This window comes from Ambystoma mexicanum, chromosome 6p (genome assembly GCF_040938575.1).
Source record: "Ambystoma mexicanum isolate Mex_15411 chromosome 6p, UKY_AmexF1_1, whole genome shotgun sequence".
Lineage (NCBI taxonomy): Eukaryota > Metazoa > Chordata > Amphibia > Caudata > Ambystomatidae > Ambystoma > Ambystoma mexicanum.
In genome coordinates, this window is record NC_090935.1 from 1,251,405,926 (window position 1) to 1,251,419,407 (window position 13,482).

Here is a 13,482-nt window from a genome sequence, read left to right on the forward strand (position 1 = left end):
GGGGCAAGCATTCAAAGTCTGCATAAGAGGTCAATCGATATCCATGGAAGGGGGGCAATGCTCAAAGATATTAGGGCTAGACTAGAGAGGATTGAAACACAATTAACATCACTACAAACCCAGTATGCCACGACCGGACCCCTCAATTGGGCACTGAAATTAAGACCAAATTAGAGGAGTATCGTGAAGTGGCGGACCAAGAGATGAGATATTTTGATAGACCCATAGCTGCGCGTAGATATGGAGAGGGGGAGCGCCCTGGGAAATTATTAGCCAGAGCAGTGCGTGGAGAAAGAGGACCCACTAGTATACCCTGCATACAAATAGAGGATGGTACAATGTCCACAAACCAGAATGAAGTGAAAGACACATTTGTTTTTTTGTTTTATTGGTTAAACATATTTAAACCTTAAACATTAGTTCATTACTCCATTATTTAGTTCATTTTCATTCAGTAGAACCATATCCATAGTTTGTTCCCTCAACTGCACCTTGTCCCATCAATTGGCCAGAGGTAGTTAATGAAGGAGTTATTTAAATAGTTATTTAAGTAGATCTATTTTGCCTCCTTAGAATTATCTCTAGGTCCAATATCCTCTTCCTCCTGGTCCAAGTTTAATAGTTCAACAAATTTTAATGCATCAAGGGTTCTGCCGACCTTATCAACGGTCTTCTTCCGTCTCCTCAGTGATGTTGCTCGTGTAATTACCCAAGTAGTTCTCCCTTCTCGATTTCAAGGCCGGGCAGGATAACATTACATGTCTGATAGTTTCAAGTTGGTCTTTAGTTTTGCAGAATCTACAGTATGCAGTTGATTTTTCAATTTGCCTTCTTTTCCATTTTACCTATCTGCAGTGCCAGATGTTAAGTCTGCAGCGCATCAACAGATCTCGGTAATGGTGAGAGGGGAATTTCAGCAGGTAGGGTGGTAGCATATTCAAACCTTTTTTTTCCCCAGACAATATTATGACATTGATTTCTTTTCAATCTTTGCTCCTGTGTTTCCTCCCAGTCCATTTCCCGGATGGATCTTTTGGCTTTATCTGGGTTTTCCTTTAGGGTGTCTTCCGAAAGGTTTGCCTGTTTCAAGCTAGCTTTGCATCATCTTTTCCAATTTCGAATCATAGTATCCTCATTTGGTACTTCCCTCTGCATTAAGATCTCAAACGGCTTGGATGGGTTGTCGAGGATACACTTTCTATACAAGGATAGGGTATTCCAAAGAGCAATTGAAGCCACAGACTGAAGCCTGAGCTCTGTTCTTATGAGGTCCACCGGTAGCGATGTCGGAAGGCGCAGGATCTTTCGCCAAAAGTAGGCCTCACATGTTCCAGACTTCCCATCTCAAAGCTAAGAGTGATTGAGCACCATACGTGATGACCGCCACCACGTTTTGCTTGAAAAAGGTTACTAATGGAGCTAGGGTAAATTTGCCATACCTGCGATGTAAGCAGATTCCTTGATTTGTCAGGGTCGTTAGTTTTTCCCGAATCAATGTATAATGTGCTTGTTTGTTACTATTTCTATTTATCATTATCCCAAGATACATTGTGGTTTCCACTTCCTTCAGTTTTTCATTTTCCAGAGACCATGTCTGAGATTTTTCTGCAGATTTTCTTCCCTTGCCAGATCTCATGGATAGGATCATAGATGTCTTGATGTTGATCTTCATGCTGTTATCTTTTAGATATTTATTGAATGACTCAATCCGTCTTTGCAGGCCTATTGGCGTCTGGTCTACGAATACCGCGTCATTTGCATATAGCATCCACGGTATCTCTCTTCCGTTTACCTTCGGCGCACGAATCTGCTCTTGGGTAGTCTTCATGTCGGCCATATACAATACAAAGACGAAGGGAGCTAACACACATCCCTGTTTAATTCCCCTGGAGGTTTTAATCTTCCTAGATAGCCCTCAGTTTCCTGTAATTTGGACCTTGATCGAGGTGTCAGTATATAGGGCTTGGATGACTTCCAACAGGTCCTTTGGACATCCCCACATCTTCAGTTTTCACCACAGACGTTCTCTATTTATTCCATCGAAAGATTGTTCGAGGTCGATGAAAGCTAAATGGAGGTTTTTTTTCCCTGCTAAAGTCTTGGCCTTCAGCAGATTAATCAAAAACAAATTCAGAGCGGTACCTACTCCACTAACAGAGGCTGTTTGCCTTTCATCCAAGATTTTAGTCTGGGTGGCCCATTTTTTTAGATCCCTTAATAGAAGTGATGCAAATAGCTTGCCAATTGAATCTAGGAGCGCTATTGGCCTGTAATTCCTGGGGTTTCCCCGATCTCCCTTGTAGATCGGAACGATGTAAGCCTCCGTCCACATGGTTGGTATTAGTCTAGCTTTTTTAATTTGTTGGAATAGAGTATATATTAGATCAGCCCAGTCCTCACAATTTTCTTTCAGCAGCTTGTTTGAGATACCATCTGGGCCTGCTGCTCTGGAAGTACTGAGTTTCTTAATTAGAATTACAATGTCATCTCTATCAAATTCCAGTGCCCATGGTGTGTTGTCGGGCCTCTCATTTATGATTTGTCCCTGGGTTTCTCCTTCATATATTGCAGTATAGTGTTGGAACCAATTTTCCTCTGAGACTTGGTTAATTCCTATAGCCGATTGCTTACGTTCCCTGTTGTTAAGTAAGTCCCATGTACTTCTAGCATTATTCGTTGATATTGCGGCTAACATTTTCTCGGCATCCCTTTGCATTCTTAGATGATGAGTTGCACGCAGCCAATTTATATAGTTTAGGCGACACTTCTTCAGTAGTTCAGGTTTCTCTATACGATTATCCTTTTTTATACATCTGAGCTCTGCTCTATATTGTTTTCGCCTAGCCACTAGCTGTTCATCATACGCATGTTTTTTTTTTATTTGCTTACTTTTGATAGGGTCATACTTGACCTCGTAGGCTTCCAGTAGCCATTTATACTCGACCACCTCCTCATCTTTGGTTATTGCATCTTTATAACCCTGCACCAATTTTGGGATTATCTGGTTTTTTAGTCTCAATCAGTTTCTTCCCCATGACACCACAGTTTCCATTTGATCTTTCACTCGCTATAGTAGATTTTATTTCCCAAGCGAGTTCAATGGCTAGCAGACAGTGGTCACTACTTCTTTGTTTAATTATTGTGAAGGAATTTATCCACTCCGTGTTTCCTCCAACAAAACAGTAGTCAAGACATGCTCCTGATTTTCCACTGTGCCATGTATTTGCTTCCAACAAGTCTCCTTTTGTCTGGCCGTTTTACATCTTCATCTCACAAATTCTCATTTCCTTCATCCATGTTTTTTCCTTTCCTAGTAGATGTTCTATTTCTTTAATTTTACCCTCTTTGTCCAGCAATTTGATGTTTAGGTCACCATTTAATAGTATCAGCTGATCTTTTTCCTCCGACGTGGATTTATCAATTACGTTCATAATTGATTTTAAGTAGTTCACTGGTCCTGTCATATTTTCACTCCAATAGGTATTTATCAGAATCATTTGTATCGCAGTTTTCATGTCATCTACTTGAAGTCTTATTTTGAGTATTTGCACGTGTCGATTCGGTGTGTGGTGTTCTAACACCTTTAGTGGACTATCCAGTTTCTTTAGTATCATGAGGCCTCCAAAGGGTCTTCCCTTTTGATCCCTTTCTGGCCGGGTTTATGTACACTTCATAGCCGTCACACGTTGGAGGTTCTCGTAGCCATGATTCTTGAGACACATTTTACAAGTTCTATAAGGAATTATACTAAACCCCCCCCCCCAACCCCCCAGGATAGTCACTCCCTAGATATGAGAAAAGCATTTGACAGTCTCATGGCCCTTTCTTTGTGGAGTGCTACGAAACTATGGGTTCGGCCCAAAATTCATAAAGTGGATTCAGATACTATATACGCGGCCACACGTGAGGATCAGAGTAAATGGAACCCTCACAGACATACTGGAACTGCTGGGAAGCACCAGACAAGGCTGCCCACTCTCCCCCTTGCTTTTTGCCTTAGTTATAGAACCATTAGCAGATATTCTCAGATCTCGTTACAGCTCATTCGGGATATGGCTCGAGGGCAAGCTGAAAATTATAACGCTGTATGCAGACGATATACTTCTATATCTAAAAAACCCAGATAGTACGCTCGGCAAGGTCCTGGCAGAGGTGGGGAAGTTCGGTGAATATTCAGGATTGCGCCTCAACCCCCATAAATCAGAAATATTACCACTCACGGACGCCACACCACAGCCCCGAAACCGTCACGGACTTATATGGAGTCCGATACACATCGTGTATCTGGGTGCCCACATAGCCAGAACGGCCCAATTATCCCGCGCATTGAACTACACGACACTAGCGTAAACACTGTGTGCTAAAATGAGACGATGGAATGTGCTCCCAATATCAAAATGGTGATACTACCAAAACTTTTCTATCTCTTTAGTACAGTTCCAGTGTGGACTGGCCACGCTCTGTTTTCCAAAATGAACACTGCCTGCATAGCTTTTGTTTGGGGCGGACATCCTAGATTAAGCTGGAGAGTTCTGACAAACACATATCCCAGGGGAGGACTGATGGCGCCAGACATAGAACTTTACTACTTGGCGGCACAGGCACAACAAGCGGCTAGATGGGCCACATGCTTTCTTAACCCTACCGCCACATCCCCTTCACCACAAGAGCGGGAGGCGATAAAGGCACTGCAGAAGATGACTAGACCCACCCCGAAACACTACAATACGACTAATCCTTCCAAAGTCACTATCACAGCATGGTCCAGAATTAATGACCTGTTCGGTGCCAGCAAACTATATAATCCGAGTATGCCAATATGGGGGGACCCACACGTACCATTCAGCATTGAAGGTGAAATAGCAAGGCATTGGAGCGCTAAAGGTATCACACAGTGGGGTCAGTTATTCCCGGACCAACACTTCCTACAATCGGAGGATATTAAGGACACGTTGGGTAATACACACACACATAAACAGCAATATCATAGGGTTGCGGCCCTCACACAACAAATCCACCCTACATTCCCAGATGAACCAGGAATAAACATGGCACTAGGCTACATATTCACAGGGGGAACCCAGAAGATTACTGCCTGTACACTTTACAAAACTATAATACAAACATGCCCTGCGGCAACCCACACAGCTAAGGGCAGGTGGGAACAAGACCTGGGGCAACCAATAGAAGATCAAGAATAGTCTCACATCTGTGCACTGACTAAAGGGATATCTTGCAACTCAAGGTTTAAATTGATACATTATAAAATAGTGCACAGGACACATTACACGCCGTTAAAGCTTAAGCAAATATATCCCGCATTGAATGGTGCCTGTCCGAGATGTAATTCTGAAAATGCTAATATATTTCATATGCTATGGGACTGCACAAAATTGAGACACTATTGGTCAGAGGTCTGCGGGGCTCTTAACAAGATGGCAGACCAACCGGTGGTATAGACACCACGGATCTACATGTTGGGAGCAGAAGGGAAACTGAATCCGATGTGGCGGAAACTTCTGGACCTGAGTCTGCTAATAGCCAAAAGGGTCATATTAATGAGATGGAAAAATGCACAACCCCCACAATAGAAGACTGGAACAGAGATATGGTGTGGGTTAACAACACCGAAGAACTATATATTGACTCGGTCACGTCACACAGTAGACCCAGAAACATATGGTCACGATATAAGCAATATTTGGCTGATCTAAGCGAACCAGAAAACCTGAATGCAAAATGAAACTGAACTGTATATGTTGTATGTCTGTATAACCGTAAATTGCTAATGTATGTGCATAACCTGTGAGCAAATATAAATAAAGTTGTTTAAAAAAAAAAAACGTCCATTGATTGTAACATGCTAGCCCAGTCACTGCTCTATACTGCTGTACTTGCATACTCCTCCCTCTGGATCCTCCCCTCCTACTCATGGCGCTTTCTGTTTCTCCCATCTATTCTAACTGCTTCTCTATCAACTATCCTTCCCTCCTCACTAAGTCTGGAAAGGAGAAGTTTAAAAAGGATATCCTGGCCTCAACTCCTGGTCTCCCTATCGCTGAAACCTATACCAGCGCCTCTTCCAGATAGAACCTCACTGACATCCTCTTTGTTGTTCCTTCGACAAATCTATGGACCCCCCATATGATCTGTGCTCTGTCCCGTCTCCTCTTCTCCCATTAATGGTGGCACTCGCTGGTAAGTCCTCATGGCTTCATTTGACTCCTCCTGAGTCATCCTTAATGTCTACCTAAACTGCACTGTCATGGTCCAAGGTCTTCAGGCCAATCTCCTTCTCTTCGATAGGTGGTTCCCTCACCTCATCATCTTCCTTTCATCTCCGGCTGTCCCCTCCTCTCATTCCTTGGCTACCTTCACCACTCTTCCCTGCTCCTCTGCCCCTCTTCAGGCTACCTTCACAACTCTGCAGGGCATACCTCTAATTTGTACCTCTTCCCGGAATGTCTGAGGCCGGCAACATTCTTCATCTTGCCACTCTCAACTCTCGCTCTGCTGTCAAACACTCCTCTGACATCTGCCACCTCCTTGGAAGAATTGGACCTTGATGTCCTCGGTTTTACGGAGACATGGTTCATGGCCAGCTCTGTCATGAGCTTTGACACTCTCCTCCCTGATGGTTACAATATCCTCTAGGCACCCAGATCCACCCGGGCCGGAGGGGGTGTATCCCTGATCTTTCCAGAGTGGATTCCTGCCACTGTCATTCCCACTCAGATTTACTCCTCTTTTGAATGCCTTGTCTGCAGGCTCTCAATCCCTCCTAAGCCACTCATACTGTTTCTACTCTCTACCGCCACCCTGGGCAAATCTCCTCTTTTCTTTCTGAGTGGGCTGACCTCTCCTCCTCCCTCCTGACCTCTACCACTTAACTCCTCCTCCTTGGTGACCTCAACATCCACCTCGATTCCCCCTGTCCCTCATCTCTGCTCTTTCATGACCTTTGTGATTCCCTCTCTATCCTCCCCTCTAGCCTGACGCACTCTGCAGGACACACACTTGATGTCCTTATCTTCTCTGGCCTCCCCCTCTCTATCCCTCTGACCACTCCTCTCTCCTGGAGTGACCACTGCCTTCTTTCCTCTCATCTCTCACTCTCTTCCCCCCCCCCCAAGCCAAGCGCACCCCAACACTGCCACCTACCTTCTTTGACATCCGACCTATGAAGCGTGTGTCAGTTGAGGCTTTCGCTGCTACCTTCTCTCCCCCCCCCTTGCCTCCTCTCACACCCAGACACAACCCTGTCCCTTCTCTACTCTTCCATTTCTGATACTCTTGATGCTCTTGCCCCTGTCATGAGGATCCGCCAAGTGTAAATACTGGTATGACTCCGACCTAGCTACACTTAAATGTAGGTGTAGGACGGCTCAGAGGAACTGGAGGGCTTCTTGTTCATCTTCTGACAAACTGGCCTGTTGCCTGCTCCAAAGACAATACCAACTCTGTCTGCACCAAGAAGAGAGTCCACATTCAAGCCCATGTCTCTGCGGTATCTAACAACTCGGCTGAACTCTTCAAAATCTGCAAGGAGCTTGCCAACCCTGCCGCAGTCTCTACCCCTCCTCTTCCGCAGTCTCTACCCCTCCTCTTACCTCCCAAGTGGCTGCAATGACCTTGCCTCTCACTTCATCTCAGAAACCCAGGACATCTTGTCCACCCTCTCCTCCCCTCCAATTCCCCCTCAGTCTGCACTTGCTAACCCCCCTTTAAAAACTCCCCTCCCTCCTTCTCTTCCTTTCCTCTCTTCTCCCCTGATGAGGTCGCTAGACAAGTCCGATCTATGAAAGCCTTGTCAAAACAGGTTCATCCCTGTTCCTCTAAAACCATCAAGGACCACATTGACACACTCGCTCTGGCCCTTCCCGATTATTGCAACCATTCCTGTGCTTCAGGATCCTTCCCCTCTCCTCTGAAACACTCCCTTGTGCATCCTCTTCTCAAGAAACCCACAGCTGATCCTTCCTGTCCAGCTAACTATCGCCCAATCTCCATTACTCCCTTTCTGGGAAAACTCCTGGAAAAGCTGGCCATCTCTCAGCTTAACCTTCATTCTGATTCTGGTGGCTTTCTCCATGACCGCTATTCTGGTTTCAGAGCAGACGGAAGCACGGAAAATGCTCTTCTGAACATCCGCGAAGATCTGCTCTCCAACCTTGACTCTAACATTCCCTCTGTCCTCCTCCTACTCGATCTCTCTTCTGCCTTCGACACAGTCAACCATACCATCCTGCTTAACCGTCTCCGTGAGAACCTAGGTATCACTGATCAGGCTCTGTCTGGCCTGGCTGACCTCTTTCCTCTCTGACCCTCCCAGGTTCAACTGGAGGCCTTCCAATCCTCTGTCTTCCTCTCTACCTGTGGTGTTCCCCAGGGTTCTAGCCTCTCGCCCTGGCTTTTCAACCAATACCTGGCAACTCTGGCCCACTGCATTGCCACTCTATGCTCAAATTCGCAGTGCTACGCTGACAACACTCAAATCATTTTCGGGCTGCCCCCGGCCACCACCTCTCCCTTCCTCATCGCTGATTGCCTAACTGCCATTCAAGGTTGGTGTGCCGCCAATGATCTTTGTCTGAATGCCAGCAGGACAGAGATCCTACTCATCGGCAACTCTCCTCCATCCATTCCTCTCTCTCTGGCCGGCCTTGCTTGGCCCTCCTCCTATGCCCACATGTGAGGCTAAGAACCTTGGGGTCATCTTTGACTCCACACTTTCCTTCTCCGCCCACATCTCTGAGTTCTCTAAAAAGTCAAACTTCCTATTGCACCTCCTCAGAGGCACTCTTCCTTTCCTCTCCTTCCCCCAGAAGCTCACCGTCTCCCAAGCTCCAGTTCTCTCTAGGTTGGACTATTATAACGGCCTCTTTCTATATCTACCTGCCTCTACTCTTCGCCCTCTGCAAATAATCCAGAACAGGACTGCGAGACTTGTCCTTGGCCTCAAGCCCTGGGATCATATCTCTCCAGTTTGAAATCTCTCCATTGGCTCCCAGTGAATGCAAGGATTAAATTTAAAACGCTCTGCATTGTCCACAAGGCTTTCTGGGGCCTGGGTCCAAAATACCTTCAGCTATCCCTCTGCAAATACCTCCCCTCTCAAGCTCTTTGACCCTGTGGGAGTTAGAGGAGCAGTCGTTTCTCAAAGAAACGAGCCGGGGGTAGACCTGTCTTCGGCCAGGGCCTCCCTCTGGAACAGCCTCCCGGCCACTCTAAAACTTGATGAGAACCATCTCCAGTTCCGGAAGCACCCCAAGACCTTCCTCTTTGCATCTGCCTTTGCTCCCCCTCTCTCTTGCTGACCTGCTCTCTTGGCACTGCATATGGCCATCCTCTGTCCCCTTGGCCCAGTTGGCCCAGTTACCTGCTCACCCTGCCACCCTTCTGCACTGCTTCCCGGCCACCCCTTGACTGGGGACTGTATCTGTACCCATACAGTCCCCCATGCCCCCATTTTCTTCTTTTATGCACTTATCAGATTTACCCAGTTCTGCTGCCGTAAACTCAGCACTTGCTGGCTACACTACCCCTGTTTATTGCTCCATTATATATTATATTTGTATTCATTATCATTTATCTGTTTATCCTCTGCACTGCACTTTCCACTCCCCCCCCCCCCTTCCATGCACTTTTCCCATTCCCCTTTCCCATGCACTTGCACAATCTCAATGTCACTGGGCGTAGTAAGATCGTTGTTTTGTTCTCCATGTACGAGCGCGACACAAATAAAATATCATATCGCCCTGTGGCCACACTACACAACTTCACACTGCACCGTCTCCTTTCGTACATGCACCCAATAGTCCAATCCTTCAAGACACCCACTGCAAAGAAATCTACACACAACACAGTAACCAAACACATGTAAGTGGCACTTCAACCCTACCCTCTTCCATACTCCGATTACATAAACACTGCACTGTGTGCCCACACTTCACAACTGCTCACTGCACCACCTCCTGCTGTACACCAAATGCTGTACAATGTTGCAACTTTCTCCACAACCATGGAATGCACAATACACCCTTTGGAACACACTTGTGCTGCTGTACCATGTGTACAATGTGCTCCGCACCCGTTGTGCTCCGCACCCGTTCTCCAAACATCACCACCCTGTGCCTAATGCTCCTTGCACACATTCCCCACACCGTAACTCTACCATTCGTGTCAGCATTTCACCACGTACCACTATGCACATACGAGCCACTGACACCAGCACTCCTACCTGACCTCCACACCGCAATGCCTATGCACAGCGTTAAATGCAACAGTCAAAATAATGTACTCAAATTACACTGTCTCCGGCACCCTTATGGCCTTTCATTCACATACTATTGTCTTACCCACTTCCATTCAGAAAGTATTGTCACTGCCAACCTAACCACAAACTACTCACAACATTGCCCATACTGCAAGCAATCTGCACATAGCACACTATCCAAGCACATATAAGCTGCCCTTCAACCATGCCCTCTACCATACTGACAGGATGCAGAGTCAACAATACATTAGTGCCCTCGTTCTGCTCAATGCCTAGGCTCTTCAGTGCATGCAATAGTCTAGGCCTTGCACACACCCAACCCAATGTAATGCCACAATATATGTCACCAACTACCACAATCCACATACACAACACTCCCCCCAGCACTCCTTCCCAGCCTCCGCAACGCCATTGAGCTATCCAGTACAAAATTGCAACTTTCACCATAATGTAAACATAAACACTGTCTCCTGAACCCATGTGCACTGTCATTCACATACTACGGACTACCCACATACTGTTCACAACAGTAACCCTACTCCAAACAATCTGCACACACCACACTGTGCACGCACCCCCCTCTACCAGATACAGAGTCTGACATACATTGCTACAGTGGGTGAGCTCAAGCCCTAGGCTCTTCAGTGCATGGCCGCCGGCCTACGGCCATGCACTCAATAATCTAATTCTTCAACAGACCCACCGATCCATGCATGTCACCATGTGCCCAACTACCCCTATCCATCCACATAGCACAGGTATCTGTGCTCCCAGCCTATTCCATGTGCAATTCACTCCCCTTCTGAAATTCACCTGCCACCCCTCACCATGGAAAGTGGTCGCCACAAACAGGTCGTGGCACAAGCTATCAGGACGTTACGACAGCTGCCTACAATCATCACACAAAGTAGTCGGCTGTCTATGTACCCGCGAATTGACGCAATACGCACTAACACTTTAGCCACTCCTCTGTTGTCTTCCCCCTATTTACATATGTCACATTAACCACTTCTCACTCCTCCACCCTTTCCCTCCCTTCTTGTGGCCAACACATGGCATACAGTATATTTTGCAGACCCTTCCGCTGGCACACTGTCCTCTGGTGGCGTTTCCCAAGAACTTTGATGCACAGCACGCTACCCTCTAGCCAACCACCAGCGGCATCCAATGTTTGCCGACATCATGGCGTGCCGCAGGCCAATGAGACTTTGTCCGCAGAGCAAACAGGAAAAGGGGTCAGCGGAGCGGACCCAGATATCACTAATTTTTTGGGACCTACATTTCAGTAATTTGCAACAAATTTCCACAGCACAGTTAACACAGCAGACATGAACTGCTCATATGGTACCCGCCCCAGATTACCCACATCTAACAATTTCTGCTGTTTGATTGAAATAGGCTTCGGACATGCTAGTTTGGTGTGGCAGTGCCAGGGAGGCATGTGCCTGACAAGGAAGTCTGTGCAGCAGTCGTAAATTGGCCCTTTTGGCTGCTAGCTGTGTTTCTTACCCCTCCCCCCCCCTCACCCATAGTAGCCGGAAGTCCAGGGTCAATGTTTCCCCCCAATGTAGTACACAAACTATGAAGTGAACTGAGCTGCTCTCAGAGGAGGGAGAAGGAGGATTTGGACGCCCAGTAACCCAGCAAGACTTTTACACAGGAGGTCTGCTACTGTTGCCTCGTTGGGTGGTTTAGACTACAAATACCAACCACTGTAGTCTGCACAATCAGCAGTGCAAGAACATTTGACAGAGGGCATAGTGTGGCTCAATGTAGTCTCCCCACCTCCTTCGTGCTGTGACTGCACAACTCCCCGACTCTGGATGAGATGTTGATTGAACAAATAGCATGTACTACATCCCCAAACCTCAGCTCCCCACCTTTTTCTTTGCTAAGCAGCTGAGGGAATCAATTCACATAAACAGAAAAAACTGAAGGTAAGCATTTCCTCACATACAAAAAATAAACAGGCAAGACTATTGGTGTAAAAAGTTATTTTTGCATTTTTATTTTCAGAAACCAGTTCATGTAAAGCTAAAACAGTGCCAACTATTCATCTACCACTCACCCGCAAGATTAGAGAAGGCTAAATGGGCTTCACTAGCAGGGCAGGTAGGGGGGGGCGATGAACCTGTAGGAAAGGAATTCATAGAAAGAACATTACCGGCAAGTAATTTGTCCTTCAATGGGTTGCATTATCCTACAGATTCCTCATCTTTATAAGACTCTGAAAGCAGTAACAAAGTTTTTTTGTTGTGTAAGCTTCCAGCTTGCCTCCTACTAACACTGCACTGCCAAGGCAGGCTTACAGAAAGTTTGTAATGTGGCCTGACAAATTAAATATGTCCCTCTGCAAAGCAAATGAGGCAGCCACACCCCATGAAGAATGAGCTCACAGACCCGTTGGAACTTCCTTCCATGCCTTCTCATAACATTCTGAAATGCAGAGAATGTTCCAGCGTGAGACTGTCTGCTTTGTCACTGCTTGCCCACACTTGGACTACGAGAATGCAACGAACAGCTGGTCATCCTGCCAGAAAGAAGTTGTCCTTGCTAGATCGAATCTTAATGCCCTCTTGGGGTTCTGCATATGGAGTCTCTCATCTTTGGATGGGTGAGGTGGTGGAAAGAAAACCTGTAGCTCCACAGAATTCTGACACCACCTTAGGCTGGAACGTAAGTCAGACCTTCAGAGACAAAGGGCCTCATTACACGGTAGGCGGTAAAATACCCCCCCTTACCGGCATGGCGCTATTAATGTGTCCACCTAGACAAGAGGCCGCTAATTGCGTGCCATTACGAGTACGCGGACACGAGCATAGCGCCATGCCGCTAAAGACCCCGTTAAGACCCTGTTAAGACCCTTAGCGGCACCGATGAAAGCGCTGATAGCACTTCCGACCTCCTGCAACACGGAATTATCGGTGACCATTATTAGCGGTCACCGTAAAATTGCGGAGCCGGAAATAGCGTCATCGTACAGGAACGGGAAAGAGCACGGTGGCCATCTTTAAAAACACAATCCATTGCCATCCTCTGCCCCCAGGACCTGCATCCACACCAGTGCCATACAAAACCATCCAAGACCCCCTAACAATGGCCAAGGCAATTAAAAAAGGAGCGTATCGGCATCGGAAGGAGAAATTTACCATTGAGGAGCTCATCATGCTCACGGACACGCTTGCCACCAACGCGGATGTGGTCTT